At 42.2% G+C, this 9,122-nt stretch overlaps 1 non-coding gene across 1 annotated transcript; it reads right to left on the bottom strand.

The window, feature by feature from the left end:
• Positions 1–8,222: 8,222 nt before the first annotated feature.
• On the bottom strand, positions 8,223–8,297 carry Trnas-cga. The gene has a single exon. It is a non-coding gene; the product is annotated as a tRNA-Ser (tRNA).
• Positions 8,298–9,122: the final 825 nt, after the last annotated feature.

Genomic DNA, 9,122 nt, shown 5'->3' with positions numbered 1-9,122 from the left:
ATCAAATCTTCAATTACCTCCATAGTTTTTCGCCAAAGTGTGAGTACTCGTATTGGTGTGTTTGAATACCGAAGTGTTTCACAGGTTAAACCTTAGGCTAATGTTCCTTTGCTTGTTACTTTGCCTCGTTATACTTCTTGAGATCCTGGTGGTGATACAATCCTTTAATTCTGCCAGATGCTGGATCCGCTATTAGATAACATCCTGTATGTGGTTTTCTAATTACTACAAATGGTCCGTCGTACAATAGCCTCCATTTCCGATTTCTTTTCGACAACTTCGATGGCTTAAAATGTGTCTGTAAAAGCACCTTTTCATTAATATCATATGTAAGAGCCTTAGATACCTTCTTATCATAAGACTTCTTGCGTAGACTCGCCTGTACAGCTAAGGATACCAATGCTTGCCTAAGTTTTGCATCTAAATCTAATTCTGGTTCTACAATTTTAGGTACGGGATCTAACCATTCATTTCTTTCCCGATGACTCGTCATTAATTCCGCAGGTGTAAATCCAGTTGAGAAGTGTGGAAGATTGTTGACAATCTGCTCGAATGAAGATACAAAGTCAATCCAACGGGTTTGTCGATTAGGTATGTAGGTTCGAATGAATCTATTGAACTCTTTGAAGATACGTTCGGTGGGATTAGATTGCGGTCTGAAACGAGATATAAGTATTTGTTTGATGCCATGTCTGGCAAGAAAATTGCGCCATTGTCTGACAGTGAAATTCGATGCATTATCTGATAGAATGGCCTCCGGCTTGCCAAATCGAGGAAAATAGTCTTGTTCGATTCGACGGATGATCGGAAGTGCACTGGATGATTTCACTGCATAAAGTCTCACATGTTTTGTGAAAAGATCCATCAATGCGACTAGGTATTTCACCCCTCCCCTCCCTTGCGGCAGGGGGCCGGCGAGATCAAGGGCCAGAACTTGATTTGGTCTCTCAGTAATAATTGGATTCAGAGGAATTAGGTTCGAATGGTTGAAGGGTTTTGCCTTATGGCAGATAAGACATGTACTTAACAACTTGTGGATTCGATGGTGCAAGTTTGGTACATAGCAATACGTAGAAATCTTTCGTTTGCATGTTTCAGGTCCATAATGACCCCAGGAAAGATGTGTGCATCAGATAAGGTGTTCAACGTATGCGTGTGGTATACACTCATACCATCTACCAGAGAGGAGAGAAGTTCGATGGAATAAAACATCGTTGTTTAGTTTATAAAATTTGGACAAGTGGTGATCGGGTTTTGTTAGAAGAATTTGTTTGACCTTACGCCATTTGGGATCTGTTTCTTGGAGTATACGGATCTGCTTGCTGAGCTGAAGGAAATACTTTCTATGTAGTGGGTCTTTCATTAGAAGAATTCGGTAATTAGACATCTGCTCGATAAGTTCACTGGACTTGGGAAGTCCTTGCGGCATGCGTGACAAAGCATCCGCGATAATGTTGTTTTTACCCTTGATGTATACTATTTCGAAATCATACTCTTGCAACAAGAGACTCCATCGTGTAAGACGAGGATGTAGAAGTTTACACGAGAGCAAGAAACTAAGAGCTTGGTGATCAGAAAAGACCTTAATTTTCCGACCATGGATGTAGTAATTGAACCTTTTAAAGGACCATACAACGGCCAGAGCCTCCAACTCTGTCACCGAGTATGAGCTCTCACATTCTGTGAGAACCCTACTTGCAAAGCTGATAACTCTTATCTCTTCTTTTCCATCAATTACTTCTATTTGAAACAAACAAGAACCAAGCCCCTCAAATGAAGCATCTGACGAAATACAGAATTCCTTATCCATTTTTGGATGGAACAAAATATTGCTGTTAAGAAGTGCTTGTTTAATGGGATCAAAATCTGCCTGACACTCTGGCGTCCAATGCCAGTGAGTATTTTTCTTTAGAAGATCATGCAATGCTTGACTGTTCATCGACTGGTCCGAAATAAACTTTCTGAAAAAGGAAGTCATTCCGAGGAAGCCTTTCAACTGGCGTGTAGAAGAGGGCACAGGAAAGTTTTTAATAGCTGCTAGTTTGTCTGGATCTGGGGTAATTCCCTCTGATGATACAAGATGTCCTAAAAATTTAATCTCGCTTTTACCAAATTTAGACTTATGTAGATTAGCTGTGACTCCATAGTCAACAAACCTCTGGAAAACTTTGCTTATTATGTCTAAATGTTCTTCCCAAGATTTCGTAGCAATCAGTAAGTCATCAACATACACTGTTACTCGATCAAACAGTTCAGGTCCTAATACATGATCAAGTGCAGCTATGAATACGCCTGAACTCACATTCAAACCAAATGGAACTACTTTGAATTGGTATGATCTACCTGCAAATATAAACGCTGTATATTTTCGAGACTGTGATGTCATCTTGACCTGCCAGTAGCTCGATCTCAAATCTACCGATGTGAGGAATTTTACTCCATGAAACCTTTGTAATTGTTCATCCATAGCCTCAGGTCGAGTTGTTACTGGAATAATTATTTTATTTATGTTTCTTGCATCCAAAACTATACGTACACTACCATCCTGCTTCAAAACTGGCAATAACGGACTACTGTAAGGTGAGTCTGACGGTTCAATGATCTCCCACTTAAGCATTTTACGTATTTCATTTTTCACAGCCTCGCGCATACGGGACAGAGTACGTTGTCTTGCAAAAAGTAGAATGGGGAGCGACCTTCATGTCATATTCGTAGTCACGTATTACTCCAGGTTTCGAAGAAAAGACATGAAGATACCTCATAAGTAAGTGCAGTAAATCTTGCCTTTGTATGTAATCAAGTTCACTTGATTCGCTTACTTTATTCAAAATCTCTTCTCTAGTCGGAAGTCCGTCATCAGTATCAAAATCCGCCCAACTGTTACCCTGTCTTGTCATGTGTGCTTGGTTCAAAAACATTCGCTGTACCAGTCTGCGTACCTTAACTTTGTGCTCAGTGTTGACTCTTTTGACCTTGCCACACAACAATTGCAGCGTTACCTCCTGTTCACCTACTCGGATTGTACAGATACCCTTTTCTATATCAATCACTGCCTTATTCTTCCTCAGGAACTCCATTCCTAATAAGCATGACACTGACAAATTCTTAACTACTAGAAATACACACATGAAAGAAGTAGAATTAATCCTTATCGGTACCTGAGCTTGCAAATTGACTCGCTGTGATAAAGATCCTACCGCTCCTGTTACTGAACAACCTTGTACTGGTAACGTTAAAATTTTCATCCCTGCAGAAACTTTCTTAAACATACATAGTGATAAAGCATTTACGTTTGCACCAGTATCAATAATAGCATCTATTGGTGTATTGGCTATGTAAATTTTAGTCATTGCTTGTACTTCGTCTTCCCATACGTCATTCAAGTCTGTCTCAATATTTTCCTGCAACAAATCGTCTCTCAAGTCAGTGTCGCGATCATAACGTATTACGTTAAGTCGTTCAAGGTCGAGTTTGCCCCCATTATGTCCCGCAGCATCCCCAAGGAGGCGAAAAGGTGCTGCCTTTAGTTTTCCGCTTTCTTGTGATGCGACTGATTTGATTCTTCTGTCACATCACTTGACCATTCTCGCTGGTTTTTTACCCATTGTGTGTGTTGATTTGTATCAAACCCTTGTTGGTACTGCACTTGGTTACCAGGCTGAAAAATCGGTACATTACTTGCCTGCGTAAAATATACCGGTGGATTGTATTGTTTTCTTGGTTTATTGTTATTGTATCTAAAGTCCTGTTGTGGTGGCGTGTACTGTTGTTGTTGCATGAATGGTTGTTGCTGAGGCGTGTATTGCTGTTGTTGTTGGTGTTGTGGCTGCCCATGGGGTTGTGGTGGAGGTAGCTGACCTCCGCAATTTTGATTGTTGCAACGTTTACCCTTGTATTTGTTCCCATTCTGGTAGAAGTTACTACCGTTATTGTTTGATTGGTATGGGGCATTCCCGTAATACTGTTGTTGCGTGTTGTATTTTGGATTGTACGGTTGGTTGCCGTAATGCTTGTTTTTGTGTTTACCATTTCGGTAACCATTGTTTCGGCCTCTATTGTGGTTATTGTACTGGTTGTTTCCGTATTGTGTTTCGTGTGATCCATTTCCATTACTACCGTTTCCATTCGAATACGTGCCTGCGTTGTTGTTCTTACGGTTAGCATTCACACGCGCGTCTTCGTGTATAAGATCGAGCGAATCAAGGACGGATAAAAATGAGTCCTGATCTTCCTCTGACACGTTCACTAATTTTCGCGTATGGAAATGGGTAGTTTAGACTTAAGAATCATAATAACATCTTTTGTTGTTATGGGAGTGTCCCAATATTGTATCTTTCTCAAGTACTTTTCAAAGTACCGGCGAAGTCCGCCACTGTTCGAATGGAAAGGTTCGGCGTTGTAGACCTCTTTGCGTAGGCGTTGCTGAACACCTGCGCTCCAAAATTTGCTTAAAAAATTCATCTCAAACTCGCTAAATGTTTTGCACTTATCAACCATCTCGGTTCCCCATATAGCACTTTCTCCTTGCATGTATCCGGTAATGAATTGTATTCTCTGTTTGTCATTCCAGGCAGCTGGAAAGACGCCTGAAAAGTTCTTTTGGAAAACGACTGGATGAATATTTCGCTTTTCCGGTTGGAATGGTTGAAAAACTGTGTGTTTCAATACACTCTCCTCTTTCATGAGGGTTGTGAGTGTCAATTGTTCAGTGTTGTTGTTTTGTGAATCGTTAAATTCATTTTTCGGTCGCGGAATGTACTGTGGTGTGTTGTGTTGTCTGGTATTGATGTTCATCTGGCTCAGAAGGTAGTGAGTGTTTCCCGTCACTCTGGTTATCATACTGTAGTATTTGAATTTGCTGTTTCAGGTCGGATATCTCATCTGTTACTTGCTTCCGCCATTCCGGCAAATCCCGGGTAAACACTCGTCTAATTTGGCCTAGTTCAGTACAAACAGTGTCTCCTGAACTGGCGGGTGCAGATAATATGCCTAAGGTTGCGGATTTAACAACATCTTTCAAGTCACGTGTAACCTTCTCCTCAACAAGCTTCTCTTGTACATCAATCCATTCTTTGTAATGTTCGGTAAGTGCTTTAGTGTGCGAAGCAACACTACTGTTAACTCTTTCCTCAACAGTTCGGTCCGAAATGTCATTCGCCATTGCACTTACTTTTGATCCTACAGTGGCTACCGCTGTCGCTAACTCGTCTACCTGTCTGCAACTGTTTTATACGCAAGTTTTACCGAATCGGTTTCTTTGCGACGCGCTTCGATTTGAGGTGTGAGATTCTGACCAATGTTATCAATTTTGTTATTCAGAGTGCTTATCTGTGTTGTCAAAGTGGTTACTTGCGCCGTGACGTCACCCTTAACCGAATCTATCTGTGCTGTGAGAGAGCCTACTTGCGTAGTGAGGGTACCTACTTTCGCATCAATGGTGGTATTTACGTCATTCCTAACTGAGTCAATCTGTGTTGTCATATCCGTTTTCAACTCTGATAAAAACTTGTCTCTGTCTTTCTCACGCTGTTCGCGATCACGTTCGCGCTGTTCCCTCTCCTGTCTGTCTAGTATCAGTTCCTGTAACATTTTGACAATGTCAATTGATACCGTTATCGGGGAGGTGGGTGTTTCCTGCTGAGTGTCGTTCACGTTAGCTACCTCTTGTCTGTCGTCTGTCCTGGCCGTCGTTCCGCGTGAGCGGAGTCGGTAATGTTTGTTAACAGTGCCGTCGCTTTTGTCTGCAGAGTTCGCGCTCGATTGTCCGTCCGCCATAATGAAATTCAACTATTGCCAACTTAAAATGGGTACTGCCAACTGAAATTCTGATTGTCAATTATTCTTGCCGCGCAAGTTAAAGTCGCGGCGCGTTCGTCAAATGTCTAATGTTACGTGGGTAATAACTGACACACGTCTGTAGCAAAAAGACAAGATGGAGTCAACGCCGTTGAAACAATTGATTGCCAACGCTGTTACACAGAAAAGACTGAAATGGCATCCATCTTGAACTTACACGAGAATACTAACTACAGTATAAAACAAGTAGTCAAAGCAAAAGGTTACAGAAAATGTTCAAATATTTATGTAGAAAAAAAATGGTTTTTTACATTAAGCTACAGAAAGGATAGAGTGAGGTCGAATTTGAAGGTCAAGTGAGCTACTCTTTAGACAGAACTATGGCAAACGAAAATTTGGTACTCACTCGGCGTTGTCTTCAAAACTGCAAATCTGCGTCTTATTAAATCCCAAGATATTTGTGTAAATACCGCGTCCTTCAATATTGCGTATATTTATTGCTCATCCGTAATTTTATGCAGCATTGGTTTCCAAAGAGCGATACATGAAATAAGACAATCATATATTAGTACCGTGACACTTTCAATATTTTAGTCGAGTCACTGTTCGGGCGCCAGATCTGGTATGATTTTTTTTTTTTTTTTAGTAATTTAATTGAAAGCTTTTTTGCTTTGGTAAAAATAAAATTGGTTCTTTTTGTCGTGACAGAATAAATTACTATTAATCACACCAGATTTGTCGGAGAACAGCAGCAACATGTGCAATTGATCCAGCTTTAAAAAATTCTATTACCTTTTAGCGGAAAATTCGTGCGGTACTCTCCGACGTTAGAAAAGTCGTGGTGTTCCGTTCGGAGCAGGAGGCGGCTGTCTTTTCTCATTCGCGTTATCGAAAATTACTAAAAAATGAACAGAAGTTTTTTTTTCGGAGGAAGATCGCGCGGAGAAAACAGACAGAAGTTACATGAAAGACACCTAAGAGACCAACTAATTGGATTTGTACGAACATATAAACGGAACTGAAAGAACTTGGAATAAATACTATAACGATGTCGTCACGACAGCCTCCTGTTCCGACAGAACACACGCTGGATCATAAGCTGCATAAATCTTTTAAACAGAAAAGATTATCACAAGTATAATTAATGAAAATAAGGTTGAGAGATTTTCTTTGAAATTAAATAAACTTCAAGGCTTCAAGTATTATATTATAAAATGGAAACTTACATTAACATGGCCACCCATTGTGGCGGTGGAGCGAATTTTCATGATACACATTCTCGCTTGTTTGTGGCTACATATATTTTTAATCACTCAAACTCTTAAATTTACAATAAAACGATTATATCACTATGGAGCACAATAGTTTTGCGTCCGACTCGCAACACATTCACAGAAGAACAGCTAGAGAGCGGCGCGGCTCCCTGCAGAAGTAAAAATTGGCAATTGTTATTTTGAAACATAGGTGCATCGTTCTTTTTTTACTGATCGATAGCAGCGTATAACAGTTTATAGCTATTGTGATATTCTGTGCTTTTCAGGAGCGCGGCAAAGATATCTGGTTACAACATTCATTGGTATATGTTAAAAGTTCGCACATACTGACGCGGATACAGAAAAAAAAACTTTTACATGTTAAAAATCGGAGTGATAAAGGCTGTAATGTCACAACAGATAGGCAGAATATTGAGAAAGTATCAAGCGAGAGACATCTTTCGCCCTCCTTCCAAAATTTCATCACTGGTAGGATCCGTTGAAGACGACCTGGGCCTGCGTAAACCAGGTGTATACAAAATTCCGTGTGAATGCGACAAATCATATATAGGGCAAACAACACGAACTGTGCAGGAACGCATTGTGGAACACCAACGGCATACTCGCCTTCTCCAACCCACAAAGTCCGCAATCGGCGAACATTGTATTTCCACAGACCATTCCATGAATTACAACGACACAAAAATTTTGGCCCATACATCAAACTTTTGGAGCTCGGTTATCAATGAATCTGTGGAAATAAGATTGTCTGACAACGAGAGTCTCATCAATCGAGATAGCGGTTATCAGCTAAACTCTGTTTGGAATCCTGTTATAGAGAAACTTAGTAGTCGACGTAGCTATATGCATAAAGATCAAAATCGACTTGATATCGATACACTAAGCTTTCACCGTGGAGGGCGCGAGGCGCAGCGCACGGAGTTGTTATGAACGCGCACGCTGAGCAGTGCGTGCGCAATGTCACCTCAGTACGGCTTTAAATAGCGGAGCTCAGCGCGTACTCGCCTGTACTACTACAGTGGCACTCGCCTGAAGATGGCCAGAAGACTCTGCGCCGAAATATCGTGGCAGGACGTTACTGATATCCGGCAGTTCTCCCGTGTTTTTATGGAACAATACCACACAGTGAAACTTCCTGGAAGATTAAAACGGATGCCGGACCGAGACTCGAACTCGGGTCCTTTGCCTTTCGCGGGCAAGTGCTCTACCAACTGAGCTACCCAAGCACGACTCACGCTCCGTACTCACAGCTTTACTTCTGCCAGTACCTCGGCTCCTACCTTCCAAACTTTACAGAAGCTCTTCTGCGAACCTTGCAGAACTAGCAATCCTGAAAGAAAGGATATTGCGGAGACATGGCTTAGCCACAGCCTGGGGGATGTTTCCAGAATGAGATTTTCACTCTGCAGCGGAGTGTGCGGTAGGAGACGAGGTACTGGCATAAGTAAAGCTGTGAGTACGGGGCGTGAGTCGTGCTTGGGTAGCTCAGTTGGTAGAGCACTTGCCCGCGAAAGGCAAAGGTCCCGAGTTCGAGTCTCGGTCCGGCACCCCGTTTTAATCTGCCAGGAAGTTTGATATCAGCGCACACTCCGCTGCAGAGTGAAAATCTGATTCTGAATACCTCACAGTGTTGCCGGCGTGCGGCGAGCCGTGCTTCACAGGGAGGTACACGTGCCTACAAAGCAGGCAGCACAGCGAGTGCGCGGCGCTCCAGAGCAGTCAGCCGGCCTTCGGCCGTTGTCGCGTGCGGGACGGTTCCCCGCGCCGGACAGCGCACCGCGGTATTGGCGTGTCGTGTAGCGTCCATTACTACTGCACCTCGTGGCGCACTGTTACCGCCGAAGAACACTTAGAGTAACATTCCAAGCCGAACGTGTTCGACCACGCGATTATGAAACTGAACAATTCCTTCGCGAAGAGCTACTACGTCTGGACCCCGAGGAAGAGACAGTTATTCACTTCTCGATCACTGGCAGTATTGTCTATATTAAGATGACGATGGAAGAAGCATGTGCCGAAGTAGTTCGACAACACGCTACACAGACTCCTTTT

This window comes from Schistocerca piceifrons, chromosome 5, assembly GCF_021461385.2.
Source record: "Schistocerca piceifrons isolate TAMUIC-IGC-003096 chromosome 5, iqSchPice1.1, whole genome shotgun sequence".
Taxonomy (NCBI): domain Eukaryota; kingdom Metazoa; phylum Arthropoda; class Insecta; order Orthoptera; family Acrididae; genus Schistocerca; species Schistocerca piceifrons.
Note: the sequence above shows the minus strand (reverse complement) of the source record. Positions and strands in the feature narration are given on the sequence as shown.